A 21,596-nucleotide genomic window follows, 5' to 3' on the forward strand; every position below is an offset into this window, starting at 1 on the left:
AAGAGAAGATTGTCACGTAGTAAAGCCCTGGACTGGGACCAAAATGATCTGGATTCACTTCCTGGCTCTGTCACAGAGTCCTTGTGTGACCTTGGACAAGTCATATAGATTCATGGAGTTTAAGGCTACAAGAGAGCATTAGATCGCCTAGTCTGACCTCCTTTATAGCACAGTCCATTAAATTTCACCCAGTTACCCCAGTAATTTGTGTTTGCCTAAAGCATATCTTGATTTGAAGACAGCTAGATATGGAAGAATCCACTGCTGCCCTGGGTAGTTTGTTCCAATGGCTAATCACCTCACTGTTAAAAATGTGTGCCTTATTTCAAATCTGAATTTGTTTGGCTTCCGCTTCTAGCCAGTCCAACAGAGCTGTTTGCACTGCAAGCTCCATTTAGTCTCTTTGTGCCTCACTCCTCATCTGGAACGGGGGGGGGGAGGGGGGAGGCAATTAATACTTCTTTTCTGACTCCTTTTGCCTGTCTTGTTGTATTTAGACTTAAGCTCTTCAGGGCCACGACTGTCTCTTACTATATGTATGTTCAGTGAAGTACTTTGACCTCAGTGGTGCCACTGTAATACAGATGAGAATAAGAATGAACATATTAATAGCAACCAGAGGCTGTTTGTGGATAATATGCAACCAGACAGAAAGACTAAAGTCAGAAAAAAAAGTGTCACTTCAAATAATTCACCCAGTTTATCACAAATCCTCAGAATTCCGACTTTGAGCTGCAACGGTAGGAAACATTTTTAAAAGAGTGACGGAGCTATAGAGCAAACTACCAGTAGAGGGCAGGAATAGCTCGTGTTTTGAAGCAACTGCAGGCTAATGGCCTAGTATCTTTCATGTGTTTTCTTTTACTGGAGTGTGTACATGGAACAAGCAGCTGATGTAAGCACAGAGCTCTCGGCACAGCAAGGGTGAGAAAATATCCTTGTAGTCAAGAGTATAGATGGACTCAACGTTTCTTCTCTTTCTGACCAAGACTTCCCATTAGTTTACTGAGGCCCTTTTCATCCAACCTCACAAAGGGCTGGTCTACACTGGGGGGGGGGGGGATCGATCCAAGATACGCAACTTCAGCTACGCGAATAGCGTAGCTGAAGTTGAAGTATCTTGGATCGAATTACCTGGGGTCCACACGGCGCGGGATCGACGGCCGCGGCTCCCCCGTCGACTGCGCTTCCGCCGCTCGCTCTGGTGGAGTTCCGGAGTCGACGGTGAGCGCGTTCGGGGATCGATATATCGCGTCTTAACAAGACGCGATATATCGATCCCGGATAAATCGATTGCTACCCGCCGATACGGGTACCTAAAGCCTGGATTTGTTGTAAAAATAGCTCCAGGGTGGCCACTTGCCTCTATAGTAGGGATGAGCTACTACCTGCCAGAGAGCATTTTAGGTGTGGTTTAGAACCTCTCCAACGCCCACTCCACCGGGATATATTCCCAACCCACCAGTCAGTTTTGTGTCTCTGTGGCTGAATCATTCCATCCAGCACAACTAGTATGTCTACACAGCAATTAGACACCCACAGCTGGCCGGTGCCACCTGACTCAGGCCTGCAGGGCTCAGGCTAAGAGACTGTTCAATTACTGGGTAGTCGTTCGGGCTCAGACTGGAGCCCAGGCTCTAGGATGCTGCGGGGGTCAGCTGAAGCCTAAGTCTGAACATCGACACTGCAATTAAATGGTCCTTTATCCTGAGCCCTGCAAACCAGAGTCAGCTGGCACGGGCCAGCTGTGGGTTTTTAACCGCAGTGTAGCCAGACCCTTAGAGACCAGTGATCTGTGCAGCAGTGAGGCTGGTTAGTATATGGACGGCAGGTGGAAGGGAAGTTGCAGGACACTAACTGAGCCACCCAAAATTAGTAAACACTGGAAAATTTTGACCTTAAAAACCAATATGTGTCTCAGTTACCCAACTGTAAAATGAATGAATGAGATTCATTCGTGTTGTAAAGAGTATTAAGCCCTTCTTCTTAAGGGAGGCAGTGTGGCCTAACAGATAAAGCACTAGTTCAAGACTTGGACGACCTGGATTTTAGTCCTGGCTCTTTAACTGGCCTGCTGGGTGATCTTTTGCAAGTCACTTTACAGCTCTGTGGCTCAGTTTCCCCATTGGGGATAATAATACATACCATCTTTGCAAAGAACTTTGAGATCTGTGGGTGATAAGAACCAGATATTATTAAACGTATAACATATTGTTACTACTGTTTGTGCTAGTTACTGGTCAGTTACCAACTAACATGCTTGTCACACTGGTCTGGATCTAAGGCTGTGTCTACATTACAGCCTATGTCAGCATAACTTATGTCGCTCAGGGGGCTGAATAAACCACTCCCTGAGCAACATAAATTACACCGACGTAAGTGCTCGTGTGCACAACGCTATCAGCGGGAGAGCTTCTCCTGCCAACATAGCTTCTGCTGCTCAGAGGTGGTTTTATTACACCTCTGGGAGAGAGCTCTCCCATTGGCATAGAGCATTTACACCCTAGAGCTGTAGCAGTGCATCTGCGCTGCTGCAGCACTGTACATATAGACATGGCCTACAAGGTACGGGTGAAAGATATTTAAGGTGACAACATGGGTGAGCTAATATCTTTTATTGGAACAACGTCTGTTGGTGAGAGAGACAAACTTTCAAGCTACACACAGCTCTTCTCCGGGTCTGGGAAACGTACTCAGAGCGTCACAGCTAAATACAAGGTGGAGCAGATTGTTTAGCATAAGTAGTTAATATGTATTTCAAGGGACCATTCAAGGTGAAGTGGCCCATTAAAACCCCTCCAGTCATAGCAGGGAGGGAGGAGGTAGAAGGCAGCTGGATGGGGTGTCGGTAGTGGGTTATATATTGTTGTAATAAGCCATAAAGCCAGTGTCTCCATTCAATCCATGATTTCTAGTGTCTAGCAAAGCTATGAATTTAAACTCCCCAAACTTCATAACTTTACTAGACATTAAAAATCATGGGCTGAATAGAGACACTGGATTTACGCTTATTACAACAATCTATAACCCACTAACAACGCCCCTCCCCCCCCAGCTGCCTTCCCCCTCCCCTTTCCTTTCCTCCCCTATAACTGTAGGCCTGGTCCACACTAACCCCCCACTTCGGACTAAGGTACGCAAATTCAGCTACGTTAATAACGTAGCTGAATTCGAAGTACCTTAGTTCGAACTTACCGCGGGTCCAGACGCGGCAGGCAGGCTCCCCCGTCGATGCCGCGTACTCCTCTCGCTGAGCTGGAGTACCGGCGTCGACGGCAAGCACTTCCGGGATCGATCCGGGATCGATTTATCGCGTCTAGACAAGACGCGATAAATGGATCCCAGAAGATCGATCGCTTACATCCGGACCAGGAAGTAAGTATAGACGTACCCGTAGTGGTGTTAACCATCCACTTCACCTTGAATGGTCCCTTGAAATATGTTAACTACTTATCCTAAACAATCTGTTCCGCCTTGTATTTAGCTGTGACACTCGGCGTGGTTTCCCAGACCCGAAGAAGAGCTCTGTGTAAGCTCGTCTCTCTCACTGGCAGAAGTTGGGCCAATAAAAGATATTACCTCACCCACCTTGTCTCTAATCTCCTGGGACCAGCATGGCTACAGCAACACTGCACACAGGTATTTAAGGTGTTACTCAAAATAGGCAGTAAATGCCACGCCACAGCAGGAACTACTGAAAAATAAAAAACATTCTGTAGAGTCCCTTTCCAGTAGGAACAATGTTCTATTTGTGACACAGCTTTTCTGCAGAGTCATTCTGATCCCTCAGGGCAGGTGGACACTTTGTAATGGTCTGATCCTGTAATCATTAGACTATTGTAAATATTAAAGTATCCCAATGCCAGGTATTTCTTCATCTGGGCTGGAATTTTATGCCTGTCCTCAATGACAAATACAACAATGAAGTATTAAGCACAAAGTAGTGATAGAATTAATACTACTTGGAACTTTTGTTGCTTTACAAAAACTAACTAAGAAACCTCACAACACTCCGTGATGTAGGGATCGCCTAACTCCCAGGATGAACTCCACAGCAGCTTAATGTACGGAAACAACAGCTAGAACAAGAAGCCAAGAAGAAGAATACTGGATCTAATTCAAACTGTAGAGGAATTCAGGTAAACATTCAGTTACCCCCCCTTGGAATGTGGCAAACACACCTGGATCAACAAACTCTCTAACCAGCGGGGAAGGTAGAGCAACAAGGTGGGGGAGGTCATATCTTTCACTGGACCAACTTCTGTGGGTGAGAGAGACAAGCTTTCGAGTTTATGCAGAGCTCTTCTACGGGTCTGGGCTTCAACTGCATGCAAGTATGGAAGGTGATATACGGGGTCCGACGCTGTACCATACCTCCAGGAGCCATGAGGAAATGGGGCAGAGATGGTTTTATGGCACCTTGCAGGTCCTGGGCTGCTCCAGAGGCTGCATAGTGTGGCTCCACTAATGACAGATATGGTGGAAGCTGCAGAGTAGAAAAGGTGATGACATTTGTTTTGTGTATGTCGGACACTGGGTCAGTAATGAAACAATTGGCATTTTCCCCTCTATCCAGCCTCTACTCCTCTCTTTCTGTTTAGACTTTGTTCTTCTTCAGCTGCATCCTATCCACCCTTCAAAGAGATGCTCCGAAACCAGCGTTGCCTATAACAATAGAGAGGAAGCATGGTCTAGTGGTGAGGCCACTAGCTTGGTACTGAGCAGTTGTGGGTTCAGCTCCCAGTTCTGCAACAGACTTCCCGTGTGACTTTAGTCAAGTTACTTAGACCCAGATCCTCAATGGTATTTAGGCTTCTAGCTTCCATGGATCTCCTGGAAGCTAGGTGCCTAAATACCTTTGTGGACCTGAGCCTTGGTCTAAAAGTGCCTCCTTTCCCCATCTGTAAAATGAGGATAATAGTATTTCCCTACCACACAGGAGTGCTAGGAAGATTCATTAGCGATTGTGAGGCACTGTGGTAATGGAGGCCATACAAATACTAGTGATAGAACATCTATTTATATTGTCTCTTTTATGCCAGGGCACTTTGCAAAAGCAATGTTAAAGTTTATCCAAATACATTTTGACTAAAAGTGGCAGCAAATGCCCATTTATTTTGTTTAGCTTGAAATGCCAGCATTAGTGTACAGTTCAGAATGGAGTCAGAAGTGACATCCACAGCTGCAGAGCAATTAAAATTCATAGTTCCCTAAGGCAGGTGTTCAGACAAAGAAAGCTTCCTATATGACCAGGACCTAAAGACCTCTCAGAAATATTGTGACACAACCGAAGAGTTCTTTAAAAGCAAGCAGTTAAAACCTTGAAACAGACAGAATTTAACGGAGAAAGATTGGTAACAATTTCAAATAGCAGGGCACCTGTAACAACTGGAGCTGGCTGGGAATTATTTCCCTCCCCCCCCCCCCACCAAAAATTTCAATGAAAAAGAAAATATTTTTGTGGTTTCTTCAAAACTTGAGTTTCCGCTAAAAAAAAAAAAACCACCTGAAAACCAAATCTTGCTTGGTTTTAGGCAAAGGGATACCAAACATTTTAATTTTTGACAACCAAAAACTGATTTTACTTTTTGTTTAAAACTGAAATTTCAGTTTTTAAATGAAAACCTGTTTTTTTTTTTAAATGAAAATCAAAAATATTTTTGCACAAGTTTCCATTTAGTTTCATAGATGCCAAAGCCAGAAGGGAACATTGTGATCATCTTGTCTGACCTCCTGTGTAAAACAGGCCATAGAACTTCCCCCAAAATAATTCCTAGAACAGATCTTTTAGAAAAATAGCCAATCTTGATTTAAAAATTGTCAGTGATAGAGAATCTACCACACTCCTTGATATATTGTTCCAATGGTTAATTACCTTCATTGTCAAAATTTTATACCTTATTTCCAGTCTGAATTTGTCTTCAACTTCCAGCCATTGGATTGTGTTCTATCTTTCTCTGCTAGATTGAAAAGCCCCTTATTAAATATTTGTTCCCCACAAAGGTACTTACAGACTGTAATCAAATCACCTCTTAAACTTCTCTTTGTTAAACTAAATAGATTGAGCTCCTTGAGACTATCACTGTAAGGCAGGTTTTTAATCCTTTGATCATTCTCATGGCTCTTCTGTGAACCCTCTTCAATTTATCAACATCCTTCTTGAATTGTGGGCACCAGAACCTGGAACAATATTCAAGCAGCGGCTGCATCAAGAGCCAAATACAGAGGTAAAAGAACCTCTCTAGTGCTCCTCAAGATTTCCCTGTTTATGCATCCCAGGATCGCATTAGCTCTTTTGGCCACAACATCACACTGGGAGCTCATGTTCAGCTGATTATCCACCACAACCCCCAAATCTCTTTCTTTCAGAGTCACTGCTTCCCAGAATATGGTGCCTTATTCCATAAGTATGGCCTATACTCTTTATTCTTAGATGTATACATTTACCTGTACAGTAACTTCTCACTTAAAGTTGTCCCGGTTAACGTTGTTACATGGCTGATCAATTAGGGAACATGCTCGTTTAAAGTTGTGCAATGCTCCCTTCTAACATCGTTTGGCAGCCGCCTGCTTCGTCCATGGCTTGCAGGAAGAGCAGCCCGTTGCAGCTAGCTGGTGGGGGCTTGGAACCAGGGTAGACCGACAGCCCCCCTATCAGCTCCCTGCTCCCTTAAGTTCCCTGTGCAGCAGTTGCCCAGTAGGCTAGCAATTGCAGCTGTCCCTCCCCGCACTGCCATGTGCTGCTCCTGCCCTCTGCCTTGGAGCTGCTCCCCAAGACTCCTGCTTGCTGTGCGGGGGGGGGGAAGGAAGAGGGGGGCTGTCAGGGTGTCCCCCTTCCCCCTGCTCCTGCACCCCGCTTACGCCATCTTCCATAGAGCAGGGGGGACAAAAGCACAAGGCTCAGGATGGAGGGAGCTTGCTGGCAGCAGCTGCTGTGGTCTCAGCAAGCTGATCTAATTAACAAGGCAGTGTACTTAAAGAGGAAATGCGCATCTCTCTCTCTCACACACAGGGTGTGTGTCTCTGTCTGCGATGCTGTCTCCCCTCCCTCCATTCCTGCTGCCTTGTAGAGTGTGAGAGGTAACCCTGGAGGGCTCAGCCAATTGCTAGTTTTTCATTTAGCAGTAAGGCATTCCTTGGGAAATATCCCACCCTCTGACTCCTCCACCTCAACCAAGCTTCACAATCATCATCACTGGGTACCAGTATTAAATTGTTTGTTTAAAACTTATACTGTGTGTGTGTATATATATAATATAGTCTTTGTCTGGTGAAAAAAAATTCCCTGGAACCTAACCCCCTCATTTACATTCATTCTTATGGAGAAATTGGATTCGCTTAACATCGTTTCGTTTAAAGTCGCATTTTTCAGGAACATAACTACAACGTTAAGTGAGGAGTTACTGTATTAAAAATACATATTGTTTGCTTGCACTCAGTTTGCAATGGAATCCAAAACTATTATAACGTTCAGCCATTCCTGGCCATATATTAAAGGATCTTATGGAAGACACACCTTGGGTGTATCTCTCTGAGAAGGAAGCTCTGTAGTCAATCCATATCTGATAGAGAAGCCTGACCAGCTAAGTAGCAGTCCTGCAACCTACTGTGTACAAGGTGTACTTGACATGGTGTTAGAAGTAAACTAGCCCCAGAGGAGAACAGAAACAGAAGGGAAGCAATTATAAATGTTGCAAACAGAAGGAACAAAGCAACAAAGGTTGCAGGGTTGATCTCATCAACATGCCACTCTTCAGTGCTCCAGAGAACTTCAGGTTTGATAGACCTACAGAATGGACAAACTGGAAACAACATTTTGCAAACTAACTCCACAAGGAGATTGGAGACATTCAGGTGTGCTCTTTAACTTATTCTATGGGGGAAAACAGGCAGATCATACCTTTAAATACTTTGACTGTCCTGAACACAGTCACAAAGATGACTATAAAAGGGTTTTGGCTATGTTTGAGGCATCCTTTTAAGCTCAGATAAATGTGGTTTATGAAAGAGCATGTTTTCATCAGAGAATTGCGGACCCAAGAGAAAATGCTGAATCTTTTATAAGCATGTGATGTCCTACACAGGTACACAAAACTGTGAGCCCTGTGTGACCTCTCCCAGCCTCAACAAGTGAGAGTTTTGCTATTATTAAACTGCGTAACAACTCCCTGACAAACCAGCCCATCTGCCTTGCCAGCAAACTCTTCAGGACTCTGCCAGTCCAAACTTTGCCTAGCAGATAACAATCCGTGAACCCCTGGTCCTGAGTTCCCCAGAGACATTTCTCTGCAGTGTCCAGTCCCTCTCACTGGACACTCACTCAAGTTACTAAGGGCAGGTATTCACTTAAAGCTACAGTGGTGCAGCTGCGCTGCTATCGTACTTTAGTGAAGATGTTACTATGCTGACAGGAGAGCTTCTGCTGTCAGTGTAGTTAATCCACCTCTGCAAGAGATGGTAGCTATGTCAGCAGGAGAAGCTCTCCCGTTGGCATAGCGCTGTCTACACCAGGGGTTAGGTCAGTATAACTGTGTCACTCGGGGTGGGGGGATGGATTTTTTTTAATGTGTATGGTAGACCTGGCCTAAGTCCACTGCCTCAGAAGAGACAGAACACACACCAGCCTGTTAGTTTAACTGAAGATTTACACTTTAATGCACATCTGGTTTTGCAATAAAACAAGAATAAGTTTATTAAGAAAGAATAGAGATTTAAGTGGTTGTAACAGGGCTTACTCACCACTAGGGCACCCCCTCCTAGCTGCTCTGGGGATTAGCACCTTCCAAGTCTGACACCCCCTTCCATCACTCATTTGCACACCCTGCAGCCTCTCTGTGTGACTTCGGGTGCTCCCTCTTTTGTAGCATGGCCCTCCAGTAGGGTGACCAGATGTCCCAATTTTATAGGGACAGTGCCGATATTTGGGGCTTTGTCTTATATAGGTGTCAGTTATCCCACACCCCCTGTCCCGATTTTTCACCCTTGCTATCTGGTCACCCTACCCTCCAGCCAGGTCACTACATGTTTTCCCCTTCTGGGGTATCAAATTTTCTCCATACAAACTGTCTCAGGCAGTCTTTCCATTCACTGCCCAGACTCTGCCACTTCTCCAGTTGAGGGGACCAGTTCGGGACCCTCTAATCAGCAGCCAAGGTCTGCGCCATCTTAAACCTTGCTGCCATTTCCCTTCTTTCCTTTTCTAATGTCCAGAGAGTGGCTAGAAGCTCCCTCAGTGCAGCCGTCTTCTACTGCTAGCTTCCTAGCACTCTAGTAGCACCACCTGTTCCTTCTCAGCTGGGCTGCATCATCAATCAGGGCTTACTTAGGCCACCTAATTCCCCTCAGCTGTGGCCTATCCGGTTAACTGGCCCTTTCTCAGCCTCATTAACCCTTTCTAGGCTAATCTGGGGTGAACACCCATCACAGTGATCATAAGAGTAAAATAAACAGGTGTGGTTACAAATAAAACAAAACAAAACACACTTTCTAGTGACTAAAACTTAATTTCAGCAAGTTTACTATCTTACTTTGTATAAGCACGTTTCTCACCTACAGTCAGTTTCCAGCTACCCTTGCCTTCCAGGCCAAGAAGATCCAGCTTTCATAGGCTCAGAGGGCACTTAACTCTAAGTCCCCTCAGTGATGGATATCTAAAGTGTCACCCCCCCCCCCACACACACACACACTTATATTGCCCAAAATCTGTTGTCTCTCTTTCAAGAGCCAGGAAGGCTTCCAAGGGTGCAGATTCTGTCCCTTGACATGATTGATAAACAGTCTTCTCCTCCGCTCGTTTAGCTTTATGGCTTTGTTTACCTTATATGGAAATGATCTTCTATTGTCCTCTGCCTGTAGCCAAGCTGGTCAGACAGGTAGATACACACTCCTTTGTCTAGGAGTCTGGGTCCGTGTCCTTGTCTGGGTTCATGCTCTGTCTTCCAAACACATTTTAAGAACATATTTTAGCACACATCTATAACTCATTGTGAACAACATGTACATACATCACACAGTGATTTTCAGGGCCAGTGTGTCACCGGTTTACACATGATGCCTTACATGACACCTTTGGGATATGTATTATGACAATAGTGTGTTGGGGGCAATGAGTGTGTCAGGCTTGATGTGAGTGACAGTATGGAGGGACTCTGCTAGCTGGCACTGAAGAGGTTCCAGGGTCACAAAGAGCTTGGCATGCATTGACTGAAAACTGTGGTTTTGGGACTGCAAAACATGGGAAAATATCAGAAACAAGCTGGATATTGGGCCAACAGACCATAACCTTTCACAGCAGCTACAATTCAAAACCCTACATACAGCTATTCAAATAGCAAAGCAGTCTGAGCTAGTCAAACAGCAGAACCTAGAGCAATTTGCCAAACCTGAAAACCTGAATCTAGTTTAGAACCTGTAGACAGACACGAGTGCTAAAAGTCATTACCATAAAAGCCCTGAGGCTATGAAGAAATTCCTGGCACATACCAAAGCCTTTCAGCCTAAATGCACAAGAGGTGGAAAAATTAATAGAGAAAAATTAATCATCAAGAGATGATGCATGTCCAGCCAAAGGTTCATGGTATAATAAATGCACAAAATATGAACATTTTCCAGCTGTTCGCTGTACCAAGGCAGTCAATCAAGAGCCATTCTTTCTGGGATCTATCACATGTGATGGCACGAATCCTGCCTGGAGAGTGAAACTGAATATTCATGGAATGACTTTTGACTTTAAAAATTGACTCAAGAACAGCCATCACAGCCATCTCAGAAGGGACTTACAATCACCTTCAACCCCTCCCACAACTGAAGTCACCTGACACAGCTCTGACTAGCCCTGGAGGTATTCTAAACTGCATGACCCAGTTCACCACAGAAATAACTTACAAAGACAAAAGCTTTGCATTCAGAGTGCATGTGATCAAAGACAAAAAGCCTTCTTTGCTGCAGCATGGCAACCATGATGGGCTTAGTGAGGAAGGTGGAAGAACTCTATGGAGGATTTGATGCTATTGGACTTTTGAAAAGAGATCCTATAAAAATAACCTTAAGAGACAATGGTGAAACACACAGAACAACAACATATCTACCAGGCAGACCCTGGAAGAGACTAGCTGCAGACTTATGCAAATTCAGGGGATATCATTACCTGGTGGTTGTGGACTGTTTTTCTAGATATATAACTAACATACTTGAAAGACATACCATGTTGCAGTACTATCGAGAAATTGAAGTGCACTTTTGCTCACTTCAGTATTCCAGAACAACTGGTGACGGATAATGGACCACAATTCCCAGAAGCAGAATTTAAGTCATTGCAAATGGAATAGGATATTGATCATATTACTAGCAGCCCACATCACTCACAAATTAATAGAGAAGCTGAGAGAGCTGTACAGACAGCCAAGAAAAATCCTACAGCAAGAAGAACCATTCCTTGTTCCAACTTTGTAAAAGAATCTATCCCCAAAATGGCCAGACATGAAAATAGTAGCCACATTGGATAAAAAGACAAAAAAAACCCAAAAAACTATAAACACTTTTACAACAGACATCACTCAGAGAACTGCCAGGTCTAGAATTTGGTGACCATATTTGCTGGGTCAAACTGGATGGAGAAAAAGGATGGAGAACTTCAGCTGTTGTAAAGAAAAAGAATTCAGTACCCAGATCAGATGTGATTGAGACTGACAGTGAAGAGTACAACAGAAACAGTCAACATCTACATTTTGTTCCTCAAAGAACAATCAACAGAGCAAATTCTACCAATGGTGGATGCAGAACAAGGGTACATCTTCACTACCCGCCGTTTCGGCGGGTAGCAATCGATTTATCCGGGATCGATATATCGCGTCTCGTTAAGACGCGATATATCGATCCCCGAACGTGCTCACCGTCAACTCCAGAACTCCACCAGAGTGCGCGGCGGTAGCGCAGTCGACGGGGGAGCCGCGGCCGTCGATCCCGCGCCGTGTGGACCCCAGGTAATTTGATCCAAGATACTTCGACTTCAGCTACGCTATTCACGTAGCTGAATTTGCGTATCTTGGATCGATCCCCCCCCCCCAGTGTAGACCAGCCCCAAGAAGAATCAGAGATTCCAAACTGACCACAGCCAGTCACTGCAACTAATAGCCAGCCAGAAGAACCAAGTTGTTACACATTCGAGTCATGTAATTAGAAAACAAGTACAATTCAGAGACATTTAACAGACTGATCTGTATTGAACGTCAGAGATAGCATGATAGTGTACATTTTGTAAACGTTAGGAATGTAGAATATAAAGGGAGAGAGACATAATGGCATGCTAAACCGTATTTCACTATTCAGCCCCTAGGTGGCAACATGTGTCACATATTTAACTTAAGATCAGTATACTGATCTTCCCGGCAGTATACTAAAGCAATGGTTAAACTTATTTGATTGCCCCCCCCACCCCTCTTTGTGTCTGTAGTTGTTTATGACACACACACACACCACACACAAATACATATGCTGCCACCCAGTTCTAAGGCAGAACGGAGAGCAGCGGCTGCTGGCTGGGTGCCCAGCTCTGAAGGCAGCACCATGCCAGCAGCAGCACAGAAGTAAGGGTGGCAATGTGAAAAGCGATATTCGTCAATATCACATTTCACGGTAGATTTAGTGCCCCATTGCCATCCTTACTTCAGCGCTCCTGCTGCCACCCCAGGGCTGGCAGCCAGAGCCCGCTGCCTCCAGGTGAGGGATTTGGGTGGGGGATACTGGAAGGAGAGCCTCAGTCCGGGCTGCCTCCTGGTGAGGGATTGGGCCGGGGGCGTGAGGCGGCAAAGGTGAGCCCAAGCACAGGTGTGAGAGCTCCGGCTGTCCCCTTTATCCCCATCTCCTGGGTGTGCAAGGCCCTTCTACATGAGCCCCAGCCACCTGGGGATGACAGCCAGAGCACTTCAAAAAATAAATAAATAAATAAAATAAAACACACAGCTCACAACTCCCTTGGGAGGTCCACCCCGTAGTTTAAGAACTGCTGCGCTAAAGGATCGTATGGAAAACATCTTTGGTGTAGCTCTCTGAAAAGGAAGCTCTGTAGTCGGTCCGTATCTGATACAGTCCATATCTCAGTGTTTTTCAAACCGTGGGTCGCGACCCACTACTGGGTTGCGGCATGTAAGGCACTGGGTCGCTTGCTCTGGTCAGCACCGCTGACCGGGACATTAAAAGTCCCATCAGCAGTGTTGCCCCGCTAAGACAGGCTAGTTCCTACCTGCTCCAACACCGCGCTGTGCCCCGGAAGCGGCCAGCAGTGGGTCTGGTTTCTAGGCAGGGGGGCCATGGGGCTCCGTGCACTGACCCCGCCCCGAGCACCGGCTCTGCACTCCCATTGGCCGGTTGCCGGCCAATGGGAACTGGGGGGGGGGGCAGCGCCTGCGGGCAAGTGTCGCGTGGAGCCGCTTGTGTACCTCTGCCTAAGAGCCAGACCTGCTGCTGGCTGCTTCCGGTGCGCAGCACAGTCCTCAGTGCACCCCGGCTGCGCCATTGACCCGGGAGCTGCCAGAGGTAAGTCTGTGCCCCAACACTGTGCCCCAATCCCCTGTCCCAGCCCTGAGCCCCCCCAAACCTGGAACCCCCAAACCTGGAACCCCTTCCTGCACTCCAAACCCCTCATCCCCAGCCCAGAGCCCTGACACCCTCCCGCACCCCAACCCCTTAACTCCACTGGCCATAGATTTCTCCTTGTGTCCCTTTGCTTCCCTTATCAATTTTCTACAATTCCTAACTCCTGATTTATATTAATTACTATCAACTTCCCCTTTTGTCCATATAGTTGCCTTCACTTTCCCTCTAAACTGGGGAGGTGAGGTGTAAACCAGCACAGCCTTCTTCCTCAATTGTGGGATTGTGGCTTTTTTGAGTACCTAGTGGGACACCCTGGCACCCCAATATTCACCACTGTCATGTAATTAGGATATGTTTTGTACAAAGTATGCCTTGTGAGGTGTCATTCTAAAAGTCTTAATCTGCTAGACATTAATATCTCGTTGGATTGTATGTGCTATCGTCCTATGTGAAGTTATGAAGTTTGTCTATGTATGTGTTACTGAAACATGTTGTGAGGTTGAAAACACCCACAAGCAGCCTTTCAGGTACAACAGTAAAAAGGCCAAACAATGTTAATGACTTATTGAGGAAATGCACACAAGCACAAGGATTACCCCAGGAATGGTGTATAATAGAAACCTCTCAGAGATAGCACTACACAATGGGAACTGTTTGACCCAGGTTACAGCAAAAGAGCTTTCCAGCAAGTGGGAAGAAGGTATAAAAGGGGGGAAATGACATCATGATGGGACAACACACCTAGAAACACCTGAGGAATAAAGACTGAAAAAGGGGGAAGTGGTGGTCCCAGGCTGGAGGGATTTCTAGCCTGCATATAAAAACCTGGGCAACCCAAGCTGCAAAGCCAAGCCAGCGTGTGCCTTAAAAATCTGCCAGCCTATTTATCACTCAGGGTGAGAATTTGCTAATGCATATCCTACCTATCTAGTGTGTTCAGCTCAGTTTGCAGTTTTGTTTATTTACTAAGGTAATCTGCTTTGATCTGTTTGCTGTCACTTATAATCACTTTAAATCTACCCTTTTGTAGTTAATAAACTTATTTTATGTTTTAATCCAAACCGGTGTGTGTTTGACTAAGGTGTCTGGGGAAAACCTCACCTTGGTTACCACAAGTGTACATGGTTCTCCTCACATTGAGGGAGAGGCGGAGCGGGTATTAAACCCATATGCTACCCAGATTTGACCAGGGGAGCACGATACTGCTCTGGGATTCTAGGCTGGGAAGCTGGGTGCGTCCCTACCTGTGTGAATGCTGCTGAAAGTGCAAGCTTGGAGGGCTTTGCAACTGGTCATAGCAGCACAGGGTGAGAGGGAGCCCATGCTGGTGTGTCAGAGGGCTCAGTGGCACCCCAGTTCCAGGTGGCACCCCGGGGGGAACCTGTCACACCTAGTAAAGTGTTCTTAAAGGATTCCCAATTATAATTCATAGTTGAAACTCTATTTTTGTGTGGACTGAACATTTTCAAGCAGCCCTAGTAAGGACACAGAGAGCTTTGTTGGGTAGGAGTGGCTCCATTCTGGACATGGTTTAATTGGGAACTCCTGTAAGTCAACAGTTTGAATAACAAAGGCACGGAGCAATAATTCCATGTCATTCTCAAGGTCTCAGTAGAGTGGTATTTCACATGCGATATAAACACGGCTGGTAACATAATAAGAGAGAGAAATCCACAGATATATCAGATGATAATGAAACACCCAGACCCTCTGGGCTTCCTTCTGGCAGCCGCTTGACAGCTTCATGCTGGTTGGATAGCTGGCTCTGTGCCATCCTCTGCAGAAACCTCCAGTGCGGGTGGCATGCTAGGGGCATTCTTGCAGGTAAAAGGGGCATGGCTAGAGGTTTCTTATGCCCCAGCTATTCCCAGCTACCAGAACGGCTCATAAGGGCTGTTGGCAATTAGGCATAAGTTAAGCAATCCCCTGAAGTTGTTCTAAACTTTGCACAAGAATGAACCGACCAGCCCAGGGAAGGTGCAAAGGTGGTATGCAGCCAGTTTTGCCCTGCTCAGCCCCTACCTTGAGCTCAGCTCTTGCATGTGCAGGTGAAGCTGACCTTTCAGCCCAGATCCTCAAAGGTATTTAGGCCCCAAACTCCCATTGATTTCAAAGGAGTAAGGTGCCGAAAAGCTTTTAAGGATCTGGGCCTTCACGCCTAGAGGTGAAAGTCTCCACAGCATGAGTTAAATTCTGCCCTCAATGACCCTACATAATCTCATTGATTGAAATCCTGTGAAATCCGGCAAAAGCCTGTAACAGCTCATTAAACAATGTTGACAATGTTACCGCTACCAGAAGCAACGCAGTAAACAACATTACAAGGAGGGCGTGCACATTGTGGTTCCTTTTAAAAAAGAATAACAAGTTACTAAAAGTAATAAATTGCTCACCATATACTCTTCATGCCAGGTACAAACATAGGCCACTACATTTTATTGTTGACATATGCTGTATTGGTTGACTGGTGATGCTGCACATACGCTTGCAAAGCCCTTTCCTCATCACCAGTGCCGTCAGTAGGGTTGCCTGGGTGTACATTAATGGATTTGGCAGAATCTGAATGGAGCGCAATCCTTGAACCATCCACTGCTCACGTCCCCTGTTACAAGCTTCCTTTAAAAATATGGCATCAGGGAAGCAGCTGCCTAAGGACTTTTGTGATGGGCCAGAGTCTAATACCCTTATTCATGATGTGTAATACTTTAGTATGGACTCCATGAAGTCAATAGGACTACTTAGGGAGGCAGTATTGCCTAGTGGATAATGCATTAGATTGGGACTAGGGAGACTCTTCCCCTAAGGCTGCTAGGAGAGCAAATCACATCACCTCTCTGTGCCTCAGTTTCTCAATCTGTAAAATGGAGCTAATGATACTGACCTCCTTTGTAAAGGGCTTTGAGAAGTACCAATGAAAAGCGCTATATAAGTGCTAGGTCTTATTATTATTATTACTTCTACTACTTATGGAGTATAATGCTAGGGTATCAGCATAGCAGACTTTTACCCTGCATGTGTTAAAACGCAAAACACTCTTCAAAATCTCTTCCACAGGGCCGCCCGGGGGGGGGACAAGTGGGGCAATTTGCCCCAGGCCCCGGGCCCCACAGGGGCCCCCACGAGAATATAGTATTCTATAGTATTGCAACTTTTTTTTACGGAAGGGGCCCCCAAAATTGCTTTGCCCCAGACCCCCTGAATCCTCTGGGCGGCCCTGCTCTTCCATTACCCCTGCCTACTCTCATGATTGTATTGCAAGGTTTGTGATACTTCATGTTTTTCTTTAAGCCCTTGCTGCTGGAGTCATGTGCATACACCACCAGAATCTCAGCTTCCCCTCCCCCACCCCCAAAAGTAAGTTCCGATCACTCATAGTTATGAGGAAATGATTGAAAATGTGACCCATAAAGGTGCAAAAGCCAGAAGGCAATAGAAAACTCCAAACCTAGTATTTGGTTGGCTTTTGTTTTTAATTTGCATGATTTTTAAGCCAGTCATGACTTCTGGGGGCCTGACCATTGATTTTTGAATGCTGGGGGTTGGGAATAATGCATTCCTACCCTGGTCTTTCATTATTTTAGTGCTCAATTGTATTTGCAAACTAGGTTCTTCAAAGAATGGACTTATTGACCAGTCTGGAGCATTATCTTTCAGTAGTTTATTATGTATATTAGGGTTACCATTCGTCCGGATTCCCCCGGACATGTCCGGCTTTTTGAGCTAAAAATAGCGTCCGGGGGGAATTTGTAAATGTCCGGACTTCCCCCCCGCAGAGCGCGCGCGGCTAACAGGGCAGCCGGCCGGATGGTGCCACTTACATGGGGCTCCGACAGCCAGAGAGAGCCCCTCCTCCCCCCTGCAGCTGAGATCACTCCCTCCCTCCCTGCATTCGCAGATCGCCTCCGGCAGTCTGGAGCTCCTCCCCGGCTCCCCAGAGTGCCGGGACAAACGGCTCAGGCCGTTCCTGAGCAAGCTCACAGAGACATTAGGCGAAGGCCAACAACAAGGGGGCCAGGGGGTCGGAGAAGGGGCAGGGAGGTTCTGGAGGGGGCAGTCAAGAGACGGGGGGGCTTTCTGGGGGTGGGGGTGTGGATAAGGTTTTGGGCAGTCAGGGTACAGGTAGGGGGTAGGGTGCTGGGGGGCATTTGGGGGGGTCTTAGGAGGGGGCAGTTAGGGGACAAGGAACAGGGAGGCTTAGGTAGGGGGTGGGGTTCTGGAGGGCAGTTAGGAGCAGGGGTCCCAGGAGGGGGCAGTCAGGGGACAAGGAGCGGGGGGGGAGGTGGCAGGTGGCAGGGGTGGGGAGAGGGATCGGAGCAGTCAGGGGACAGGGAGCAGAGGGGTTTAGATGGGTCGGGAGTTCTGGGGGGCCTGTCAGGGGGTGGGGAGTGGTTGGATGGGGTGTGGGAGTCCCAGGGGTCTGTCTGGGGGTGGGGGTGTGGATAAGGGTTGGGGCAGTCAGGGGACAAGAGGCAGGGAGGCTTAGGTAGGGGGTGGAGTCCTGGGGGGGCAGTTAGGGGCAGGGGTCCCAGGAGGGGGCAGTCAGGGGACAAGGAGCGGGGGGAGGGTTGGGGGTTCTGAGGGGGGGAAGTGGGAAGGGCAGGGGCGGGGCTAGGGCAGGATGGGGCGGGGCTAGGGCAGGACAGGGGCAGGGCTCCTCCCGTCCTCTTTTTTGCTTGCTGAAATATGGTAACCCTATGTATATATTTTGTTCATCCATGTCTAATAGACAAGAATTGTATTTTGTTCCTACCCTTGTAACACAGAGGGGCACACGGGTAGATCCAGATCCAGAATTCTCATTACAATTATTGCATTATGTTGAATACTTTTCACTCTTTGGACTTTGGCGTGCCTCCTGCATGGGGCTTTCTTATCTAAAGATCAATGGATTTTTAAATAAACTGGGTTGTATGAGCCTTTTAGCTTCTGTCTGCTGTATAACAAGTTGTTTGGGTTTTATCCTGCTTGTTTGTTTGTTTTTGTTTTTTTGCCATTAGAAATAGGAGGAATGTGGTCTGGGCTTGCTGGAGCGCCCCTTGGATATCTCAGAGGAGGGCTAATGCTGGTTCTCTTACCTTCGCTGGAGGGGTGAAGGAGCTGAATCTTTAGCAAAGACTTTGTCTCCAAAATGTTAGGCACTGAAGTTCAGGCCGTCTTTTTACAGCATTAAAAATAATATAACATCAAAGGGGGTAGGAGGTTGCAAGCTATTTTTCCCTACCTTAATGGAATGGCGATAGCCCTAGATTTATTTACTAGTGGAAGTGGATGTTTATTTTAATAGTGTCTTATTTTAGCATGAAAACAAGTAAATCCTTCTGCACAAAAGGCAGGTCTGGGTTTATTGCCACAGCAGCTACAAAATTACAGTGCACCCACTTAGACAATGTGAATATCTCATTAAGCAATTAAGCAATAAGGCACAACAAAGACTGTTGTTTCCATGGTTTAGTCTGCAATTGTAGGCTAGAGGATGAGGAGAGAGGAGGTGCAAGCACAGTGCTATAGATTCCTAGGCTGGGATTATCCTCTAATAGTCTTGGCCGCTGGCAATAAAGTATTGTTGCCATGGTATTTTCTTCTGCTTTATTTGTTAATAAACAAAACAAAGGCAAAAAACCCAGAAGTTGTGAGTGGGACATTTGAATGGATTCATACAAATACAATGGAAAGTGATATCCTGTCCCCCACTGGCGGGAAAGGCAAATCAACCATTGATTTCAGTGGGGCCAGGATTTCACCCTTGATTTCTTTAGGCTTATGAATTTAGGGCCTGATCCAACTTCCACTGAAATCAAGAGGATTCTTCCAGTTGACTTTCAGTGGGAGTTGAAATGGACCCTGGGTGTCATTTTGACAAGTCTGGAGACTGCAGCCCTCTGTTTGTCCACAGAACTGCTATAGAGCGGCTTGGGTAGCAAGCACGAACAGCACCTAACAGGATTCCATCTACGCGCACATCAGTCTCCACAGCCCATTCATGTCTTCCGAGATTGCCAATGAGAGTGCAAATTACTGCCAGTTGTGATTTTTGTGACAGAGATTCTTGGGATCGGGATTGAGCCACCAAACAGCCATCAGATGGCAACGACTTTCAGTCCCTATTGGTTAGAGAAGGGAGTTGAACCAGGAGCCAAGCTTAAAAAAGAGACAAGCTTATTTATGGGTGTATTTATTTTACTTCATCTAATAGAAAACACCATAGGCCATTTATTGTTCTTTCATTCCTTCCCTTGTGAGACTAATATGATTAACACTTACTTGAATACAGTGATTTATCTGTGAAATTCTTATAGGGAAGAAAGCCACATACATTTAAAAAGTGCCGAGGTAAATCATTAGATTGTGAGCTTCTTGTGGCAGGGACGGGGGCGCTGGAACAATTTGTATAGTGGGGGGTGCTGAAAGCCATTGAACCAAATTGTAAACCCTGTCTATAATGGAAACCACTTCAAGCAGGGCGTGTGGCAGCACCCCCAGCACCCGTAGTTCCAGCACCTATGGGCAGGGACTGTCTTTTTGTTCTGTGATTGTACCGCACCTGGCACAAGGGGGTCCTGGTCCATGACTCGGGTTCCTAGGAGCTAAAGTAACACAAATAAATAATAATAATGAGAAAGAGAGAGAGAAAATGATAATACAAACCTCAGAAAACATAGCTATTGAATGGTAAAAGCCAGGGAACAGCTAACTCTGTATTTGAATGACATTTAGTGCCTTGAGGCACCAACTAAGATTGGGGCCCCATTGTGCCAGATGCTGTACAGTTAGTAAGCACCATTCCCTTTACAAAGAGATTACAATCTGACTAGACAAACTATGGTGAAAGGGAAGCATTATGCCCATTTTACAGTTGGAGAACTGATGCACAGAGAGGCTAAATCCAGATCCTCAAAGGCATTCAGGCATCTAACTCCCATTGAAATCAGTTAGATTCAGGCACCTAAATACCTTTAAGTATCTGGCCCTAAGTGACTTGCCCAAGGTCACCCAGGCAGTCTGTGGCAGAGTTGGACACTGAATCCAGATCTTCTGAGCATCAGTCGACTGCCTTAGGACAAGACCATCCTTCCTCTCTAAATAATTAATAGATTGATATTTCTTTGGCTTCTCCTCTCCACAAGTATCTCTTTGCATTTCCATGGGCAACTGTAATCAGAGATTGTTTAATCAGTCCACATGTGCAGTTACATTGTCATGAAATGTTGAGCGGCTCCATCACTTCTTGTGTATTACACCTCATGATTATACACAGCAGCAAAAGTGACTGTCTTAATACTGTGTTGGTACAGTGTTAATCACAATGGGGCCCCAGTCTTATCTGGAACTTATAAGTGCTACTGTCATATAAATGATAAATCATAGTAATAGGCACAGTAATCATAACAATAAGTCAATAGTCATAGTAATAAAATGTAACTCAGGCTTTACTCCTGCTAAATCTGTCCATGTTATAATTATCTCATCCTCTCACAGCATCTGCCCTATCTGTCTGTTTTTCCCATCTGTTGCATCCTGCCTGACATGTAGATTGTGAGCTCTCTGGGGTAGGGACAGTCTTTGTTATTTGTCTGTACAGTGTCTAGTACAATGGGGATCCAGTCTTTGATCAGGCTCCCTAGAGGCTACCACAATAAAAGTGAGTAATAATAAATAATAACTACCCTTCATTTTATTATTTCTTTCCAATTGCTCAATACCACCCACTCAACCAGACCAGACCAGCCCAAACAGGGAGAAAAAGACCCAAAAATGAAAGCTAGTAGTTCAGGAAGTTTAAAATAGTGTGGGATGGAATGTTGGAGCACAAATTAGGTTCTCTTTGACCCTAAATTTCCCAATTCACTACTTGTAGACTCAGGCATTTGTAACAGTAAAAGCAGACTAACAACACTGCGTGGGATGGAGGTGGATTTTTGGTCTGTCAGATACATGACCTCCCTCCCAATGTGGGCTCACAGATATAAGCCCAACCCTGCAGTCCTGGTACAAGCAAAATTCAT

This window comes from Emys orbicularis, chromosome 1, assembly GCF_028017835.1.
Source record: "Emys orbicularis isolate rEmyOrb1 chromosome 1, rEmyOrb1.hap1, whole genome shotgun sequence".
Classification (NCBI taxonomy): Eukaryota; Metazoa; Chordata; order Testudines; family Emydidae; genus Emys; species Emys orbicularis.